This window comes from Tursiops truncatus, chromosome 5, assembly GCF_011762595.2.
Source record: "Tursiops truncatus isolate mTurTru1 chromosome 5, mTurTru1.mat.Y, whole genome shotgun sequence".
Lineage (NCBI taxonomy): Eukaryota > Metazoa > Chordata > Mammalia > Artiodactyla > Delphinidae > Tursiops > Tursiops truncatus.
This window is the reverse complement of record NC_047038.1, coordinates 24342166-24365026: the sequence shown is the minus strand read 5'-3', so window position 1 is coordinate 24365026 and position 22861 is coordinate 24342166. Positions and strand designations below refer to the sequence as shown.

Below are 22861 nucleotides of genomic sequence, written 5' to 3'. Positions count from 1 at the left end.
AATCCATGCACATATGGTCACCTTATCTTTGACAAAGCAGGCAACAATATAAAATGGAGAAAAGACAGCCTCTTCAATAAGTGGTGCTGGGAACACTGGACAGCTATATGTAAAAGAATGAAATTAGAACACTTCCTAACACCATACACAAAAATAAAGTCAAAATGGATTAAGACCTAAATGTAAAGCCAAACACTATAAAACTCTTAGAGGAAAACGTAGACAGAACACTCTATGACATAAATCACAGCAAGATTCTTTTTGACCCACCTCCTAGAATAATGGAAATAAAAATAAACAAATGGGACCTAATGAAACTTAAAAGCTTTTGCACAGCAAAGGAAACCATAACAAGACAAAAAGACAACCCTCAGAGTGGGAGAAAATATTTGCAAATGAAGCAACTGACCAAGGATTAATCTCCAAAATATATACAAGCAGCTCATGCAGTTCAATATCATAAAAACAAACAACCCAGTCCAAAAATGGGCAGAAGACCTAAATAGACATTTCTTCAAAGAAGATATATAGGTGGCCAAGAAATGCATGAAAAGAAACTCAACATCACTAATCATTAGAGAAATGCAAATCAAAAACACAGTGAGGTATCACCTCACACAGGTTAGAATGCCCATCATCAAAATATCTACCAACAGTAAATGCTGGAGAGGGTGTTGAGGAAAGAGAACCCTCCTGTACTGTTGGTGGGAATGTAAATTGATACAGCCACTAAGGAGAACAGTATGGAGTTTCCTCAAAAAACTAAAAATAGTTCTACCATATGACCCAGCAATCCCACTACTGGGCATATACCCAGAGAAAACTATATTTCAAAAGATACATGTACCGCAGTGTTCATTGCAGCACTATTTTCAACAGCTCGGACATGGCAACCTGAATGTCCATCAACAGATGAATGGATAAAGAAGATGTGGCACATATATACAATGGAATATTACTCAACCATAAAAAGGAATGAAATTGAGTTATCTTTAGTGAGATATCTTTAGTGAGGTGGTTGGACCTAGAATCTGTCATACAGAGTGAAGTATGACAGAATGAAGTTAAATCAGAAAGAAAAACAAATACCATATGCTAACGCATACATATGGAATTTTAAAAAGTGGTACTGATGAACGTAGTGGCAGAGCCGGAATAATGAAGCAGATGTAGAGAACAGACTTGAGGGCATGGGTTGGGGAAGAGGAACCTGGGATGAAATGAGTGAGTAGCCTTGACTTATATACACTAGCAAGTATAAAATGGTTGGCTAGTGGGAAGCTGCTGCATAGCACAGGGAGATCAGGTTAGTGCTTTGTGACCATCAAGAGGGATGGGTTAGGGAAGCTCAAGAGGGAAGCAATATGGGGATATATATATACACACAGCTGATTCACTTTGTGTACAGCAGAAACTAACACAACATTATAAAACATTTATGCTCTAAGAAAGATGTGAAAAAAAATAAAAGTCTATTTGTCTTCATAATTATTAAAAAACAGAGAAAGCCAACTAGAGAAGGTGATATTTGAGAAAAGACCTAAAGAAGTGAAGGAGTGAACATGAAGATATCTAGGGGATGAAATCCCAGGCTGAGAAAACAAAACAAAGTCTTTCAATCAAGAATCTCCTTGAAATGTGACATTAAAGCATAATGATCAGAGTAGCTGAGGTGTGCTGAATTCAATTGTGGCCACTGGGATAGTCTGCTGGTTATAACTCTAATTCTAAAGAACTATTCATTTCCAAACTAGTATTTAATAATTTGCCCTAATTCATGGTTATGAATGGGCTCTTTTTTCATTAATTGTTATGAGAACAACACAATAGTGTCTAAGAAGCAATCAGTATTATTATCAGTGTATAATAATATTCATTGAAACAATAAGCAGCTATTATTGAGACTCTCCAGAGGTAGGGCTAAGAAATTTATTGGGGATCATTATCATACAAGTGAAGTCAAAGAGTAAGAAGAGAAGAGGGCCAAAGATGGAACCTAGGAAAGCACTAACCTTTAGAGGGTTGAGGAAATAGAAATAAAGCAGTGAAATGCTATTAGAAGGAGCTGCCAGAGATATGGAGACAAATCAGAAGAGAGTGACACTTTGTCATTTAAGGGTTGACCAACACTCATCATTCAATGTAGTAAATTCTAAAAAAAAAAAAAAAAATGTGTAGTGCTTCCCTGGTGGCGCAGTGGTTGAGAGTCTGCCTGCCGATTGCCGCTGTAGGGGACACGGGTTCATGCCCCAGTCCGGGAAGATCCCGCATGCCGCGGAGCAGCTGGGCCCGTGAGCCATGGCTGCTGAGCCTGCACGTCCGGAGCCTGTGGTCTGCAACGGGAGAGGCCACAACAGTGAGAGGCCCGCATACAGGGAAAACAAAAAGTGTAGAATTGAAAGTCCAACTACAAGGTTTTGAGATAAAGTTTTGGAAATAAGAAAAGATACAAAACTAATTTTATTTTCAAAAATATGGATATCATTAGGATCAATAAGCTTTTATAGAATTATTCTATTAGAGTCTCTCTTACTAATTCACTTTTCAAATTATAATCCATAAGCTAAGCAGTTTCTCACCTACTTATTTGTAGAATGGACCTTAAAGGCACTTAGAATGAAGAATATATATGATACCTATAGAGAGAGACTAAATATGGTTATATAAGTCCTCTATGATGGATAAATATGTTAGTCTTCTTTTCCTATAGAAAAACATTAAGCAGGTAGTTCTAATTTTCTTTGTATCTTCTAGATATGTTTCTATGACAGAAACATTAAGAAAACTACATTACTTCATGGGTAAGACAGCACCTGGAATGATTATAAATTTTAAAAGGATTGTAACTTTTGAGCTGAGATTCTAAAACCAAATTTCAGATAATGAGAAAAAGATAAAAGCTTCTCAAGAAGAGAAACCTATCAATCAAAAATACCCTAAGCTCAAAACATCTTATAAAATTAATAATATTCAGAGTATTCATTCAAGGTGTTAACTGGGTCACTTCACTCCAGCTAGGTTCAAAAAAAAGAGCCCCTTAGCTTCTAGCAAGGTGATAATTATACTCATTCTTATAAAATGAAATGACTATACGTGGGTTGAAAATTCTTAGCACTTGGCTAGACAAATGCCGAATGGAAATCAGTGAAGTATAATGAGAGAGAATAGAATTAGGACAATGAAATTTATAACTATACATAATTAGCATTATAACAACCTCTTATTTGTGAATAATTAGTAGTTTTGTGGTAGGTTGATAATTATTAAGTTTTAATCATAGAGTTGCTTTAGCTTTATTCTCCATTAACAAGAATTTTGATTGCTGTGTTAATTGTTTTTTCTTGTGAAAGTATTCATTTGATTTTTTCTGACCATTTAATTTAAATCTTTATGAAATAAAATGTCTTTCTAAAGTTTTCAATTATTTTCTAAATATGGGATTTTCAGTGATTTGTACTATCTTTTTTAGCAAATGGCTTTTATAATTCATTCTTGGGTCTTTTGTTTTGCTAATTCTAGTCATCAACTTTTTCTTTGGTGCCTTACTATCATATTTTAATAGCCATTTTTTCCCCTTCATTTTACACTACACTTCCTGTTTTGCCATTGCACACAAGCAGTTGTAAAAATGCAGGAAACACTGTTTTCAGCAGCAACAACTTGTACATTTGTCCCCTACAGATATTGCAGTGAATGGGGCTTTCTCAGACCGTTGTGAGAGGGGTCAGGTAGTGACAGTGTTCTAGAGATGGAACTTTTGGAGGATCTCCACTCTTCCTCCTGTGCTTGCAAGGCTGCTGATCTTAACAGCTGCGATGATAATGAGACTGCTGGCTTTCAAGGCTGTGGCAGACCTGAGAAGAGGATGGAAGTATGCTGCAAACCCAGATGTGTTTTCCACATTTCAGCAGAAATTCTCGGATAAACACTCCTCAGATGGTTGAAGATGTAGTGGAAGTAGCAAGAGAACTGGAATTAGAAGTGGCGTCTGAAATGTGACTGAACTGCTGCAATCTGATGATAAAACTTTAACGGATAAGGGGTTACTTATGGATGAGCAGAGCAAGTGGTTTCTTCAGATGGAATCAACTCCTTGTGAAGATTCTGTAAGAATTGTTGAAATGACAATAAAAGATTTAGAATATTACATAAACTTAGTTGATGAAGCAGTGGCAGAGTTTGAGAAGCTTGACTCCAATTTTGAAAGAAGTTCTAGTGTGGTTGAAAATGCTATCAAACAGCATTGCATGCTAAGAGAAATCATCCATGAAAGGAAGAGTCAATTGATGTGGCAAATTCCACTGTTGTCTTATTTTAAGAAATTGCCACAGACACACCATCCTTCAGTAACCGTCATGCTGATCAACCAGTAGCCATCAACATCAAGGCAAGAGCTTCTGTCAGCAAAAAGATTATAATCAGCTGAAGCCTCCAATGATGGTTAGCTTCTTGTTAGCAATAAAGTATTTTTAATTAAGGTGTGTACATTTTTTTAGACATACTGTTATTGTGCACTTAATCAATATTATAGTGTAAACATAACTCATATACAGTGGGAAATCAAAAAAAGTTGTATTACTTTATTTTGATATTAGCTTTATTGTGGTGGTCAGGAGCTAAACTGGCAGTATCTCTGAAATATGCCTATATGCCCAATAATTTGCCATTACTTTCTCTCTCCTGAGATTGAAAAAAGATTGAAAAAGATAGAAAATGTCAAAAATCTTATTATAAAATTTATTTGCTTCATCATTTTCTTTTAAATAATAATGATCTTATCCTCAGCTTTAAAAGGCATGATATTTTAGCTATTCTATATATAGAATATACCCCTGAGGAATATGTACTCTTGAGAGTTACCACTCTAGCAACCATTTGAATTCATATCCAACATTAATATGGCACTATCAATTTGGTGAGGAAAGGTTTTTATTTCATCCATCATCCAAACACTGTGAATATCAACTCAAGAACTTGGATGTTACTCTAAATCTTCCAAACAAAAAAGTATTTAATCCGGGGAGTTGGTTATCAACAGTAGTCGAAGGACTGGAAGAGCAAAAGACTGAAGAGTATGTTAACCCCAAATCCAGAACTCAGATAGCAGATGTCACCTTGAAGGATCCCTTTGGTCAGCACTACAAGAGTCACTGCCTCAAGCATATGTCTTCTACCTCATCTTATTTCCTCTAATCTCATATGATTGCCTCCCCTTTTCAGACCTCAAGGGAGCATACACTGGCAAAGAAGTCTGGCAAATATATTTGATGGGAAAGGGAGAAGCAGAATCCCTAACATATGTAACGATGACACAAGGCCCTATGATTTTTATGCTATATATATATTTGCCTCAAAAAACCAAAGCAAGAACAAAAAACTATATATATTTTATTTATATGGGATAAAAGTATGCAAGATGCCCTCAAAAAATAAATGGATTAAAAGAAAAATGATGCAACAATTTCAGTTGTCTGAATAAACTGGGCTGTTATGTGATAAAAATTTCTTATCACTAGAAGTGTTCAAGCAGGATATGGTCATAGATCCAAACCTAGAAATATCCCTTCCCCTGGTATTTAAGCCCTATGATTCCAAAAAGTCACATGTTTCCAAAACTCCTCAAGATTCATATAATTTCTCTTTGCACAACCACTCTGACTATCCTTCCAGTCTTGCCTTCAGTAAACCACAACTAATACTATTGGACCAGGTATCTTCAGGTCTCAAAAAACAAATATATAATATTCAAAGTAAAACTGTGGTCTTCCCTATTCCATGTTCCAGAGCTAACTGGTTTTGTTATTGGTTTTTCTATCCTAAAAATTAGCACCACAACATACTCAATTATTCAAGAGAGAACTCTATAAATTAAGCTTATATATTCCCTTCCCATACCCCTATATCCACTGCATCAGTGAGTCTTGTTGATTGTAACTGCAAACTATATATTGAATTCTTCCTTTCTCTTCATTTCTGTGGCCACTAACCTAGTAAAAGCCTCATAATTTCTCACATAGACTATGGAAACAGTGTTCCAAATAACTTAATTGCTATTTTTATGTATCCTCTCAATAATTTTTTAGAAACATTTAATATATTATTGTCTCTCACACGTATAAAAGTATTCCATTTTATATCAGTGAGCTATTGATATGTAACAAAGCACCACATAATTTAACAGCTTAAAAGAACAAGAATTGTTTATTTCTTACATTTGCTCACCCATGCTCAGCTCAGAAGTCTCATTTATGCTCAGCATTGGTCTGGCTAAATGGCTTTGTGGATCTTGATTGAGCTCTGTCAACCAAGATGCTCAGAGCCTCAGCTGGAACAACTGAGCTGTCTTGGCTGTGATTCCTGTGATTCCTTATTATGCAGACAACTAGCTAAGGCATATTACCATGACAAAAGTAGAAGAGCAAAAGAGTGTCAAAATACACAAGGCTCTTGAGGCCCAGGCTTATAATTTGCCCAAGGCCATTCCAGACTCAAACCATGGGAAATTATTCTACTTTTTGATAGGAGGAGTGGCAAAGTCCTAACAAAAAAAGGCACAGTTATTTAAAGAGTAAATAATTAGGCACTTCTTTTGCAGCTTGCCAGACATGGGTTCCCAAATCACTCACGATCAAATCCAAACACCTTAATGACCTACCAGCCCCTCTATTATCTGGTTTCTGTCTATCTCTTCAACTTTATCTCATGTAACTCCCCCAACACACATTATGATCCATCCAGTCTACTCTTATTTCATTTTCTCAGAGGGTCAACATCTTCCAACTCAGGAACTATATACATATTGTGTGTGCTCCTTGGAGTGTGCTTTTTCTGTTTCACATGACTGGAAATATATTTGCTTTAGGATTCATCATGATTATCGTAATTTCTCTAAAAGTTTGTTCTGTCCGATTATGAAAACAAATGTCAAACACATGTACACACAATTATTTTTATTCCAAGACATTTTTGTTATTTACATCATTTATTAAAATATATAATTTTAAAATTAAACTCAGTGTCTTTTTTCTCTACTAAAAATCACAGTGAAGACATTGATGATTTCTTCTTCTCTTTCCTTCTCATTTTTCTTTATTTTCTCTTTCTATTTCTTGCTTACCTCTTCTTCATCCATCTTTTTCTAATTGTATTCTCATATCCAAAGAAAAGCATCTTTTACATTGATAATATTGAATAAACACTGATTAAGTGAACAAATAAATGATAGAGCCATCAGTAGTAAATTAGGTGTCTACATTCAACACAAATTTATATTCAGATGTTACAATTTTTAAATAAAATGCTTAGAAGACTTACTCCAGTTTTTACATGTTTTCAATTATGATTAAGGATAATTATTTCAATGTAACTGTTAATTTTTTTTCTTTTTATAAGGCATTTCTTCATATATTTAAGAAGCTGTTAATGTTGAAGTTTCACCATTTGAAGGTAAGGTTTCTTTTTGTTCTGGCAGTTTTACCATTTTCCCCTTCACATTGGTTTTCACCACACATATTTTAGTATGCCTCAGTGTAATTTTCTTTGTATATACTCTGTTTGAGATCTACAGAACTTCCTGAAAATCTTCATTCATATTTTTCTTCAATTTTGAAAATAGACTTTATTTGTATTAATATTCTCAACACTTTTCTTATCTGGGGACTACAATTACACATTTTATTCACCATTGTTGCTGAATCCTCTTTGTAGTTCAAGCTATTTGGGATATTCCATCATTTTTATCCCTTTCTGTTCTGCAAATTTTGTATTTGTATTGATGTAATATTCCAGTTCACTAATCCTGTAGTTTTCACTGTCAATCTGCTCTTAAAATCATAAAACAAATCCTTAAATTTATATATTTGATTTTTTTTATTTCTAGAAGGAATATTTGTTTCATGTTTAGATATTCTTATTTTCTAGTGAAATTCTTTATATTTTAAAATATTTCTTCATATTTTTCTGTATTTACTTGAATAGTATAATGATATTCTTTCAGTGTCCTTGACAGCCAAACTGATATCTGGATCACCTATGAAGTAGTTTTTATTTTCTGTGCTTTCTCTGGTTTTGCTTTTTTGTGGTTTTGCTCATATTCTTAACATGTATAGTGATTTTTTTCAAATGCCAAAGATTATATATGAAAAAGTTGCACAAGTTCAGGATAATCTCTTTCCCTGGCAGAGTTTACCCTTCCCTTCTTTGGTCAAGTAGAGTATGGCTGGTTACTTTCCCAACCAGAGATTGTGGTGATTTGAGACTAATTTGCAGTTCTAGGGGAGCCCAGTCTAACTAAGACTTGGCACCTGACTTCCAGGCTTTTTAACTAAAAGTGTAATTTCTTCTGGAAGAAACTGCTCCCTAGGAGGCTCTTAACTATATTCCGAGTGAAAATGATGAAAAGTTTCATTCGGTTTTTCAGAGATTTTTACATTTAGGCTTTTAGTTTAATACTGCACAATGTTCTATTATTCAGCAAATGTCCTGAGGGGAAAAACTAATATGTTCTTGAGAACCCCTGGTCTCCACCATTAGCTGTTCTGGCTTCCCACATGCATCATCTGCTGGTCTTTACACCCAGCTTTGCTTAGAACTTTCAGCCCCTTGCCAGTGCCCAGGAAGGCCAAAACTCCAGGGAAAGATCAGTGGCAGAATCTTTCCTTACTGTAATCTTGTCTACTATAATTTTCATTGCCTCATCAGTGTTCAACTTCTCTGCTGGCAGCTGTACTTCCTGTTGGTACCTACATTTTTTTTACATTAACACTTAAAAATTATAAGAAATTAGCTTTACTAATTTTATTATTAGGAAGCATACTGGCTCTTCCACTAAATCATAGTCAGACAATGTGCCATATATCTTGAAGAAAGACTGAACAATGCTGGCCACAGGGTGGCACTGAGGGAATTTAAAAAGATATTTCTTCAAATGAAATGCATGAATTAGAATATCACTGTGTTTTCATTAATAACAAACAAAATATCATATGATGTCTAAATGATGCAAATCACATTATTCATCAAAACTAATGAAACAACATTTTATAACTTAAATTTTAACTAAAATAATTTTGGAATTCAAAGCAATGGATATGTAATAACACAAAATAGGCAAATGTATTTCATTGGAACAACACATTTTATGGTATTTTTAATGCTTAGTGGCTCAAATATAGTTTCTATTAAAGTGTTCACAAATTGAATTTAATTTGTGACATTTTAACACTAAAAGAATTGTAGTATTACTTTTAAGAAACTACTTAGTCCACTGGCAACTGGCATAGACAAAGATTAAATATACTCTATGAGCTACACGTTATTCAGAAAGGTATCTTGTTGAGTATTCCTTCAACTACGTCGATATTCTGCATTGGGAATCATGTTAAATTTTCTGTGGTTGTAATATTAACATTTTTCATATTTGTAAATAATGAGGGAAAGAAACCACACAAAAGGGTAGATACTATATAATTATTTATAAATAATATCCATAAACAGGAAAACTAATTTATGTTGTTTAAGTCAGGATACTGGTTTCTATTATGGGGATTGTGACTTGGAGGGAACATCAAAGGGCTTCTGGGTCCTGGGGCTATAAGTGATGTGTCCACTTTGTGAAACTCCATCAAGCAAAATGTTTGTGATTTGTGTGCTATTTTCTATATTTGTTAAACTTTAATAGATTTTTCCTAAAAGGTAACAAGGAAAAAATTTTGATGTCAAAAGATTATTTTGTTAAAAACATTTTTTCCTTGGAAATAGAACCTGAAATAGAACCAGAATATGAAATAAAAATTACTTAAAATATATTCTAGGAAGGAAATATTTAGAAACTCAATAAACAAATGAAAGGACTCCATAGTTCATGAATAATAACACCAATGCCACGTTTGAAGTGTTGATAGCTTATTAATTTCTCTAAAAGATAGTGACTTTGGTACGATTCGGATTTATTATGTTAGTCAACTTAAAAATGCCTGTGATAAATACAGAATTTTAACTGTCAGTACCTGTATTACTTGCCTTATTAAATGGTGTGTCACTGAAGATGATTTAAATGAGAAAATGATGAAGCAAATCTCTTGGAATGTGTTTATCAGAATTAATTCTGAAGAGTTGGGATGTTCATTAAAGCTAAGAATATAGTTTTCCACTTTAATAAACATATTTTAAACTATACAATTTAAAACACTGCATTTAAATGCATAAAACAATCAGCAACTAAACCTATGATATCTAATATTTTCTTTTGCACAAGAGCATAGTTTATAAGCCATTTTCCCTAAATGTCTTCAATAAATCAATAAAATAACATTTCTTTCTGAATTAAGTGGCAGTTACAATTTGTTAATAATAATTATAATTTGTTATAATAAGTTACAGTATGAAAACATTGGGACATGAAGATTATATTCTAAGGATAAAATCACACACTTTTGTATATGTGGGGTAAAATAGCAAACACTCTGAATTCTGCCTCTTATTGGTAATTACTTTAACTTCTTGTGTCTCAATCTTCTGATTTCTAAAAGAGAGATAAAAGTTTACCCCAGACTATAGGGTTCTTTTGAGAATGTAATGAAATGTTACTTATTATTTTTATCATTGTTTCGCACCATAATGTACATTCACAATCAAAAGACATGAGAGAAAATAAATTGACAAGGCACACAAAAGTTAATATAATTAATAGAATCAATCACAAAAGAAATTATTACATTAAATATGAACTGGGGAAAGAGATGTTTAGCAATAAAGATAGAAATTATAAAAGAGAACATAAAAACATATGATAAAAACTTAAGAAACCAAGGCACTACAATAGCATTTTGAATATATGCAGCCTGTATTCTGGAAATCTATACCAACAATCTAAATAAGAAAAATTGTATGATGGAACTTAAAAGTCCAAACCTATTATGTGGTCAATTATTGAAACATTGAGTTTACTTTTTTTATAAAAAATTGAAATGAATATTAGTATTATGAAGACAAGAATGCACAGTTGATTGTTATTGTATATCCATTTTTGACAAGCTTTGTGTAATCTCAGATTTATTCAAAGAACTTATTATATTGTATTATTTTTTCATAGTGTTAACAAGGTTCAAATTCTATCAAATCCTGTTGGAGGAGGCTTTAATCATTATTCCATAAGATACTATGCCAAGAAATAATATCACATATTAATTATTTCTTTCCAATATTAAAAACATATTTATTTAATTCAAGTCTTATGGCTGGAAACTTTGCTGCAATATACAAACTTTCTAGAATATATTGAAATTGATTTAGACAACTCTCAACTAGCATATAGATTAAGTTTTGTTTTACAACCTTTCTTTCTCTTGCTCAACACTAAGCTTTAATAGATGAGTCTGACAACTTTTTATTCCATCTAAATAGTAAAAACGTGTTATGGAATCAAACAACTTTCCTCCAGAGCAGCTCTTCTGCTTTTCATTTTTCACCATGGTGTCTGCACTATGAAGCAGGCATTTAGCTGTGAAGGAGCTCTCGCTCTCCAGACTCCATTTTTACAAGTACTTTATTGTCAAAGACAGTCACTTATCTGTGAAATAGGCTTTTCTCTGTTCTGTAGTTTTCATTTGTGTTGTCCCTTAAAGAAAGAAGAATTGCCAATAGTCCATAGAGAGCTTAGATGCAATTAGCTCTTCAGTAGAAAGTAGATATTTTTTCCTGGTTAATATTTCATAATTTAAGATTAACTCTTAAAGTTCTTAGTTATTCTTAAGTATCGGTTCTCTGATATGTTTTACTTTTACCTAAATTATGAGTTTACTTTTCTCAAGCTCTAACTTAGTTTTTTGGAAAGTCACATTGGAATTGTAAAAAGAAAAAAAAGAAAAAAAAATCCTTCTAAATTTTCTTTGAAGAATATAAAAGGAGAGCACAGATCCTACAAGTCAAAAATTTTTACTCAGATCATTAATCAAAGTAAGCACTCATATAAACAGTCACTTTATTGAAAGCAGATGCAATTCTTATCTTCTCAAAAAAGAGAATCTCAAAGAAACTGAGAAAAAAATAACACAAAAATGTGTTCTCTTTCTTGAATTTAAATAATAGTTCCCAAAGGCACACGTTTTTGATGTTTTATGTATGATTGATACTTTATCATTAAGAGCAATAACATCATCTTTTGAATAATGTTGGTATAAAATTATTTTTGTTATTGCCTGTTTGTTGTATCTACCTGAGATTGATTTATAATTCAATTAAACCAGATATTCTTGTATCTCTAATAAAGCACCTTATACCATGCACACCTTTAGAGTGAATGTCATAATATGTCACCCCTAAATTTAATATAATATGGAAATACTATTTGTCTATGTTAGATAAAAGATTATTTTTCATGATCTCAAATTTTTTAACAACACAATGTTAGTATTAGCATCCATGCTCTGAATCATTGGGACTTATCTTGAATCATTATATAAAATATGCACATAAGGCACTCATCTCATAATTTGCCAATAAATTGGTTGTTTTCCAGGATATGACAAAAGCATGACTGAGATAATTACTATTTGAAAGAGATAGTCTAAAATGCTTGCTAATTATACATTCTTTCAGATCAGTGGTTCTCAAGTGCTAGTGTGCATAAAAATCATCTGTTAATGTTCAAATCTCCTTTCCTATTATTTAATGAATGTTGATTAGAAGGGTTTATACTCCTTTTCTGTTCTTTTTCCTGTGACCCATATTCCTCCACTAGTTTTCATCCTCAAGCTTCTTTTTTCATCCAGCTACTTTAATTCAGTAGTCTGAGAGACCCATTGACTCATGTTTTATTAATGGTTGTGGTTGCTGTTTCTTAGATACAGATCAGAGTTTTCCCTTCTTTTATTCACTTGATGTGCCAAGGTCAGAAGAATTCTTTTATTTCTTGCTTGCTTCCAATTACAAGGTCCATACAATTGTCAATAAAGTAGGTCTAGCTATTCAGGGCTGGGGATAGAGTAGGTTTTATGAAGTGTTTCTTGTTTTTGAATGTATCTATCATCAGGACAGAAAGAAACGTATTCCTCTATGATGGTCTGTCCCAGAAGTAATGTTTGAGCCTGTTTTCTAAGTTCTAAAGAGATTTATAAAAATGGAAAGGTAAAATCAGTGATATCAATAGTGGATAGAGTGTTAAATAGAAAGATCTCAATGAAGAGTTGAAGGCCCAGGTGACCTTCTGAACCTTGTCCAGAATCTTCAGTACAACCAGTTTTGAGGCTAAGTGATAGTTAGTGGAAGTCTTAGCAGCAATAGCAGCTTGGTGACAGGTGTACTGTAAACAGATATTACAAAAGCCTTTGAAAAACAGAGAAATTGAAAAATGGCAATTTGGCAGATGTTTGTTACTAAAACTGGAAATCATTTTTAACTATGGGATTCTTAAAGGACAAGGCAGAAGTTTAAGCTATTCATTTATAAATATTGTTGCTTCAATAAGAATCATCAAACATGTTCATCTGGGTATAAAAACTTACTGCTAGAATCAAAAGTTATAAGATATTCTATGGATTTTCACACACATACACAAATTCACACAGAAATAAGTAATATTAATAGAGTGTAATTTGATGCCAATTTGCCTGTAGAGAAATGTTCTTCAAGTTGATCTTTTCAACAATCTTAACTGGTTCTATTTAGAGTATTGAGTTGAGTGTCCAAAAATTTGCCATGTACTAACTTGGTAAAATATGCTTCAAATCATAGATTCTTGTTTATGCTGTGAACAAGGAAGCAAATGTGTGGAACTTTTTTCAACATTTTAATGTATTTACTTTGGATTCAAAGGGTTTGAAGCAATTGGCATCTTCCAAAACTGTGCCTAATAACTCATGAGCAAATTTTTCTTTTCCATCTCATTGACTCTGAATTCCCCTACTTAGAGATTTTTATATCCAATTATAATTGCCTCCGTTAAGGAACAAAGCAAAGTTTGTATTTGTTTAGGAGCCAAAAGTGCTCTCTGGCCATTTGGGTATTCATAGTGACCCAAACAATGTATTTTAGCATTGGTTAGCGTGTTCACCTTGACCTTTATAAGGAAATGGAAGAAGCATGGATTGAATCAAGGTGATTCTTGGAGAACCTCCAGTATTGTCATTGTTCATCATTAAAAGTAATAAAAGCTAATGAAAACCTACACAGCAAGGAGCTCCAAGTAATCAGGACCTTCAGGAATAATCTACTCATGTCATCAAGTAAAGAACTCTGACCAGTGAAGCACCAACAGAATGTAAAAGGAACATGAATTGTTATAGATGAGGAAAATCATATTCACCAAATACAGCATTGGGACAAAATTTCTTTTCATATTCTTTTATTTGCTGTTTCATTTTAAATAAGGCATTTCTCCTCCTTTTCCTACTATTTCAAAAGGGGAACATGAAAATGCTAAAGAAGAAATGGCTATCATCAAATATTTTGATCTTGGAACTGATGAAGTATCTAGTGATTTTTGGTTCACTGCCTTGTGAGAATGAGTTGGTGTTATTGATTATATAGTGGATAGATTCATTGTACTTAGTGTTTTCAGGAGTTAAGGTAAATTTATGTATGGTAGGAACATCTATTTTAGACAGAAAACATGATGGCTTGTACTGAACATTTATAATCTTGGGGGGGTTGTAACATCTGAACCCCTTTTCTTCTTTTGGAGAATTGACCCTTCTGTGGATCTCAGTGGGAAGCACATGTAGCCTCCTGTTAACAAACCTGAAGCTGCAGATATTCACTTTCCAAGTTTCCTTACAAAAGGGCAATGCTACGTAACTTAGACTCCACTAATTTGATTTTGTTAAAAATACACAAGAAACATGGAGTAATGTCTCTGGAGCAGAAATGATTAAGGCATGTTCAGACCCCTTGTAAAGCAAAGCAGCAGTGACAACTCATGTAGTGCTTGGCAAATGCAATAGAGGTTTCCTCACTGGATCAGTAATTTCAGCGGCTCTGTATGAGACATTTTTCTCAATGCCACGCCAATGCTTTTCTATCTAGAACAAAGATCAGGGGTCTCCTCTATCCAATAACCTACTCTATATCTCAGTTTGATCATACACAAGTATATTTAAACTAATACACCCCAAATTGAGTGTTTGATTCCTACCCTTAAACCTGCTGTGTCCCCACCCTCATTTCTCCCTTATCTTGAAAAATGTCTCCATCAAGCTCTCAGTGGCCAAGTCAGAAATCTAGTTCTTGATTTTCTCCTTGATTTTAATCCATACATGATGTACCTAGAAAATATATTTTAAATTCTATCCATTTCCATAGAGGCTACATGGGTCCAGTCACCAGATTTTCACTTGCATTCTTTATTTATCGTTATGGTCTCCTAATTGTCCTTTCTTCTTTTCTCCCTAAATTTTGGATACTCCATGCTGTAACTAGTCATGGTACAAATTAAATGCAATCACATAGCTGCTCACCTAAAACCTTTCAAAGACTTCAAGTGCTCTTCCCCTTTATCTTGCACCCTCAGTGTGCATCCCCCCTATGTGCTGCACACACCTCTATTCATTTATGTCCATTCCTGGCATGTACTGAGCTCTTTCCTACTCCAAACACAGCAAATGTTGTTAGCCCTGATTTCACCTTCACAGGCAATAATTCATCACTGTTCTTCAAATTACAGCTTCAATCTTACCTCCTAGAAGATGCTTTTTGGATAACATCCAAAAAATAGGTCAATTCAACCATATACTTGTTTTGATTTTAACTTTCAGCGTTGTTTGCTTCCTTCATAGTATTCTGCAGAATTCAATAATATTTAATGTGTTTGTTTAACTTATTTATATAATGTCTTTACTATACCACAGGCTTCTTCAAGGGATAATATCTGGAATATTTTTCATTTCACACCTGAAGTCTAACACATCCTTGGGAACATTATTTGCTTATAAGAAAATTTTGGCAATAGAAAGATGAGTGAACTCCGACAAACACATCTCCTTATTTCCATTTAAACTAACGGAGAGAGTCACCTGAATATTAAGATTCTTTCTAAAAAGTGTGCATTATAAATTAATTAAGCCTTAACAATTTTTTTTATTAATCACTCTGGAATTCCCATTTAAATATTATGAACATTTTGCATTCCCCTAACTAGCCAACTTCACCAGTACCCTCCACTTGCCATAAACCAATGAAGATATTGAAGTTACAATGTAATCTGAGATCATCTGATATAAATTTTTTTAACCCATGTTTTCTGAATCTACTTATATTCCCTTTGGCTTGTACTTTGTTTCTTTTTACGAATATTGTTTAAAAATGAGTACTCTATATTTTTCTCCTCTCACTATCTTAAATCATTCATTTTGTATCTCTTTGATTTTCCTTATACCTTAGGCAGACTTCCAAACCCTAAATGTAATAAAATCAGCCCAGTTAAATCTTCAGTCACATATGTAATTTAACACTCATCCTTTCCCAAGCATTAAGCCAAAGTTGAATAGGGAAGAGGCCAAACCTACTTCTATCTTCCATTTACAGGGTGACTTTCTTCCAGTTTGGGGAATGCATTGGGGAGACTGCAGAAGAGGAAGAAATTAACACTTATTTCATTAGTGCTGCTCTGTCCTCTATTGGTTCCCCTGACTAAGATTGATTCTCATTGTTATCTGTAAAGCAGTCTTCCAAATTACTGATATACAATAATGGCATAGAACAAAAGGGAGATGTTTAAGAGGGTTTGCAGGATGGAAATTCACTTCAGGTGGAACTCTCCCAAGACTCCCTGCTTAACTCTTGCCTGTAGTAGTACAACTAAGTTTTCTGGGAGGTTGCCTTTGTTTTTGTTTTCTGAAGGCAGCCTCTTTGGGAAGAATGTCAAAAAGAGGGCTCATGCCTGGCCATCTTCCACATAGTCCACTTGACATACAGAAAACTCAAAGATTCTTATTTTGTCAATTTTTTTTCTTCAAAAAAGAGATGCAGAATAAGAAATCTCACACAAAAGCAGATGCCATCTGTGAAAAACAGATGCACACTTCACCTTCTTGCAGTGACTTCTGATCACCATAATTGAGTCTTTTGTAGTCCTCCCACATGATGTGGTAAATAGAGAAATATCTTGCAATTCCACAAAGAGTGGAAACAATATATATTCCCAGTAGGCAAAAGAACAATGACTTCAATAATTTCAAGGGATGCCTTTCAAAGGAAGGAGTAGACTGATGCTGATGACAGTTGTAATTGGCTTCCTATTAATAAATTCTGGTTATTTACCTATCTTTAAAAGTTTTCAGTTCTCTTTAGAAATATGCAGCTGTTTACACATTTTTGATGTCTCCTGAATGCTGGCCACAGATTCCAAAAAAAAAAACATGAAGCAGTCTTTCTTTTATGAAAATTGAATTTGCTTCCAATTTTTTTGTTTTGAATTTGCTTCCAATTTTTTTGTTTTGAATATTTATTATCTTTTAAACATAATAGCTTTATTAATGTATAATTTGCATAACATAGAATTTGCCCACTTAAAGTACACAAATCAGTGAGTTTTAGTGTACTCATGGATGGCTATAACCATAATTGCAATTCATTTTAGAACATTTCATCACCCAAAAAGAAATTCGATACACATTAGTAATAATTTCCTATACCCCCTCCCCAGCCCTAGACAACCACTAAGATACCTTCTATCTCTATATATTTGCCTATTTTAGACATTTCATGCAATGTACAATCTTTTGTGACTGGCTTCTTTCACTTATAATATTTTAAGTTTCATCCTTTGCTTAGCATGTATCAGTACTTCGTTCCTTTTTGTTGCCTAATAATATTCCATTGCGTGTACATGTATTCCATGTATTTAATTTATCCATGCATTAGTTTATGGACATTTTTGCTATTTCTACATTTTCTATTATGAATGTGTTACCGTGTACATTAGTGCACAATTCTTTGTGCAGATATATGTTTTCATTTATCTTGGTTATATATCTAGGAGAAGAATTTCTGGAGTATATGATAACTTAAATTTTTCCTTTTGAGGAATTAGAGACTACTGTCAAAAGCACCATTTCTACCAGTAGTGTATGAGAGTTCCAAATTTTTTATGTTTTTGGCAACACATTTCTGTTTTCTTGATTATTGCCATCCTAGTGATAAGTGCTATCTCATAGTTTAAATTTGCATTTCCCTGATAGTTAATAATGTTGACCATCTTTTCATGTACCTTTTGTTCAATTGAAGAAATGTCCAATAAGATCCTTTGCCCATTTTAAAAAATGTATTATTTAATCTTTTATTATTTCATTGTCAGAGGTCTTTTATATATATACTAGATATAAGTCCTTTATCAGATATATGATTTACAAATATTTCTTCCCATTCTGTGGGTTGTTCTCTCAACTTATTGATGGAATCCTTTGAAGCAAAAAAAAAAATCATTAATTTTGATGAAGTTCTGTGTATGTATATGTCTGTTTGTTTATTTCCTTTTATAACTTGTGTTTTTGGTGTCATATCTAAGAAGCCTTTCTGAACCATGGTCACAAAGATATACTCCTACATTTTCACCTGGAGTTTTATAGTTTTAGCTCTTTTATATAACTATGGTCCATTTTGAGTTAAATTTTTACTGTCCAGTTGTCCTGGCACTGTTTATTGAAGAGACTATTCTTTCTACCTTTGAAATGTCTTGGCATCCTTATCAAAAATCAATCAACCATAAGTGAAAGGGTTCATTTCTGGACTCTCATGTCTATTCCAGTCATCAATATTTCTATTATTATGCCAGTCTAGTGTTGTCTTGGCTACTACGGCTTTGTCAGAAGTTTTGAAATCTGAAATGTGAGTCTTCCAACTTTGTTCTTTTCTAAGTTGTTTTGCCTATGCTGTGTCCCTTAACATTCCACATGACTATTAGCATACACTTTTTGATTTCTGCAAAAAATAAATAGGCAGCTGGTACTCTGATAGGGATTACACTGAATCTGTAGATCAGTTTAGGAGGTATTTCCATCTTAACCACAATAAGTCTTATAATTTATAAACATAGAATATCTTTTTATTTATTTAAGCCTTCTTTAATTTCTTTCAACAATGTTTTGAAGTTGTCAGAGTATACTTAGCACTTATTTTATTTTTCCTAAGTATACTTAGTACTTATTTTTCCTAAGTATTTTATTCTTCTTAATGCTGTGGTAAATATTTTTTAAAATTTCATTTTTGGATTGTACATTGCTGGTATAGAGAGTACAACTGATTTTTTGTAGATTGATCTGTAAACTAGATGAACTTGTTTATTAGTTTGAATAGCTTTTTATGTGGATTCCATAGGATTTTCTATATATAAGATCATTTCATCTGCAAATATAGTTTTTCTAATTTGAATGCCTTTTCTTTCTTTTTCTTGCCTATTTGTCCTGGCTAAAACGTCCAGTACAATGTTGAATATAAGTGATGAGAGAAGGTTTCATTGTCTTGTTCCTAACTTAGGGGGAAAACGTTGAGTCCTTCACCATCAAGTAAGATATTAGTTGTGGGGTTTTCATAACTATCATTTATAAGGTTGAAAAAGTTCCTTCAGATCTCAGTTTGTTGATTTTGTATCATGAAAGAGTACTGGATTTTGTCAAATACTTCTTCTACATCTATTGAAATGAATAAAAAACAAACTGTGCAATTAATGGGAAAATAAAATGGAGTTATCCTACTATCAAAATGTAATTTGCATTAAATCTGAAATCAGACATTGGCCCAATACAAGAAAGAAAGGGCCTTTTCTAGGGAGGCATGTCTAACAGGATCAAAGTTTCCCAAAGAATGGTTCACCTCTGTGTTATAAACCTGTAGTTCTTAAATCACTAGTTTAAATGATAATGTGTGAGATTCATGTGAATGTGATTTGATAATTTGACACATTGTCTTCACATATAATACAAACCAAATGTTTTCTTGATGAAAGAAAATTACTATTACCTGCTATCTTCGGTAATTTTAATAACCAAGAAATGCTAAGATAAATCAGAAATGGACACAATATATGTTTTAAAACATTTTCCTTCACAAAGATCTTTGATATTTTGTCTCCCTCTCACACATTGTTTGCAAATACACACACACACACACACACACACACACACACACACACACAGCCAGACACCATCACAACTTACTTTTATATACTTTGTTATTTTTATATACTTTGTTCCTGCCTATCACATCATAGTAGCTGATACGTGTTTGAAAGGATGATGAAATTTCAATTATTTCATTGTACTACCCTGAGGGAAATTATTTTTTCTGCCTCTTTTATTAAATATTCTGGACATAACAAAACACTTTTCTTTCCACAAGGACTCACTATATTATTCAACATTTTTGTAATTAAAAAAACTGCAATATACTCCCAAGAAAGTTATGTTGCATTGCTGGCCCTTCAATTTTTTAAGCATATATAAAGACAGATCATTTTCCTCCCTACCATTTAACAAAATCATAATGAGAAATATCCAATAGCAATGTTAAGTGACATGAGTTTGATGCCTTCTGTAGATGTCAGAAACTAGTCCCATTATTTTACAAACATAATAAATGCCTATTAACATCACACCTTAAAATGTTCAATAATTCCTACAATGGTTATGACATGAAAGGCTTAAATATGTTTAATTAGTTCAATAAAAAAAGTAAACTTATGAGGAAAATATCTCTCAAAATTTATATCTCATTTTCAAGTTAGGAGCACAAACACAAAAATCCTAATATATGGGTTCCCTTTGCATGCCTCATACCCCTGAACTGTCATTCAAATAATTAATTACCACATGTACATATATATGCATATGTACGTAATATTGTATATCTGTATCTACATATATCTATATAAAAATGTGTGTGTGTCAGAAATAGAAGCAAGACAGTGCATTTAATGCCTAAGCTACCAACTCTGAATATTTTGCTGAGATCCAGTTGAGGTATGTTTTTATATTTTAGGTTTATATTTAGAGTCTACATAATTTGTTGAGTGTTTTAGAAAATGACTGATTTTCTTTTCTACTTTTTCCCCATTTCAGCTTAGTCAATAGAGGAACATTTAATTATAGCAGTTTTTTTATCCAAGTCAACCTAATACTTTTTTTCAGGAGAAAATTGGAAATTTAAAATGTAAATAAATTAAAAACATTTAAAAAATTTTCCTACTGATAGAGTAAAAGAAATCCATGATTCTGACAGAGTTGCATAAAAAGAGCAAAGGAATGTCTTTTTCTAGGTTAAAAAAAAAAAACAGACTATAAAATTTTACAGGGAATTCCCTGGGGGTCCAGTGGTTAGGACTTCTCACTTCCACTGCTGGGGGACAGGGTTCAGTCCCTGGTTGGTGAACTAAGTTCCCGCAAGCTGCACAGTGTGGCCAAAAAAAAAAAGTTTTACAAAGTAATTAATTTTAAGTTTTTACTATGTCATTTGTTTATCACTTATTTCTTTGCACTTATGTAAAAGGAAATATATTCAAAAAAATATCATATCACATTATTACTTACATGCCTTGAGATATATAATTGTCATGTTTAATTGATCTAGAAAAATGCATGTATCACTTTACAATTCCATAGTTTACATTGTGATAATGGCTCTATGTGAAATTTTTAATCAGCTTTTCACTGCAAAACCATGCAGCTCTCTCCTTGTTCCAGTAAAGTCACATGTGCATTTTCTTTCAACCCAAAATATGTGAATAGCAGCTGAACTATTTTAGTTAGCATTCTGCATGTTAACACATAGTTTTGATGAAAGAATACATTCCCTGTAGCATAATGAACAATTTGAGCATAGTTGTAAATTAGTTGCCTTTAAAATATCAATAAATGATAACCGAATTGAAGAGTTTGGCTCCAGGCCAAAATCCTACCTGTGATCTTTCAGTGCTGACCACAGAAAACTACAAAGGCTTTTTCTGACATGCTTCATGGGGAAAGCTGCCCTCCCTACACCAAAAATGGTGAACAGACAATGCATTGTAGTCTCTGAAGAGAGTTGGACTCAGGTCCACCTTGCTGGCCATTTTCTTGTGCAATTGCATTCCTAGCCCTGACATCTCCATTCAGAGACCTCTATTAGTGGCCCACCCCTGAGAGCTTCCTCAGGTGCTTCTGTTGAGACCTCCTTATAGAGGGAAAGGAAGGGCACTCAAGAGACTTTTTTCCATTCTGAGTCATTACTCATCACTTCTCTACTCCTAGCTCTTCTCCTTGCCCCTGAGACCATAAAATGCAGGAATCCTTTGTTCAGAACTCCCTCAGCTATGACACCATGCCACCCACCCTGATCTGTTTTGATATATTCGACCCATACACAGCACTCTTCCATGGGGAGAATGGGACACGGGGAGAGTTAGAACTTTCTCTATTTAGTCTCTTGCTACAAGTGATTAAAGGCTTGACTGTTACATTCATTTTGGTTTGTTGTCTTAATCACTACTCTGACACACCTGCCAGAAAAGCTCTTTCCAGTTCAGCCCAGTTTTTGACATGTTTATTCTGTCTCTATTTACATAGAGCAGAACAGAGCAATTTAATACACCTAGGATGCAAAACTTCTCAGGCTTCTTCTTTCAGGCACAAAAGAGTGTCATTCATAAGTCAAACCCTGAGCCCAGTTTTTCACATGCAAATTAGGTCAGATTTATCAGTTCATTGAGTCAGTTGCTCCCAGGCTTAGGTTTTATATATTAAAATGGTCAAGAAAATTAAACTGATTTCAAAATTAATCATAACCCATGGGAGAAAATTGAATATACTTTCTAGAGTAAGAGTACCAAGTTGGACTTCCCTGGTGGCACAGTGGTTAGGAATCCGCCTGCCAATGCAGGGGACACGGGTTCGAGCCC

General features: G+C 33.4%; 1 long non-coding RNA gene across 1 annotated transcript in view; it reads left to right on the top strand.

Moving 5' to 3' along the window:
- Window positions 1-22861, top strand: part of LOC141278753 (uncharacterized) — a 605630-nt gene that overhangs the window by 389122 nt on the left and 193647 nt on the right. The window contains exon 6 of the long non-coding RNA XR_012331899.1: window positions 7393-7446. This is a non-coding gene — a long non-coding RNA (uncharacterized lncRNA). The remainder of the gene's footprint in view (window positions 1-7392; window positions 7447-22861) is intronic.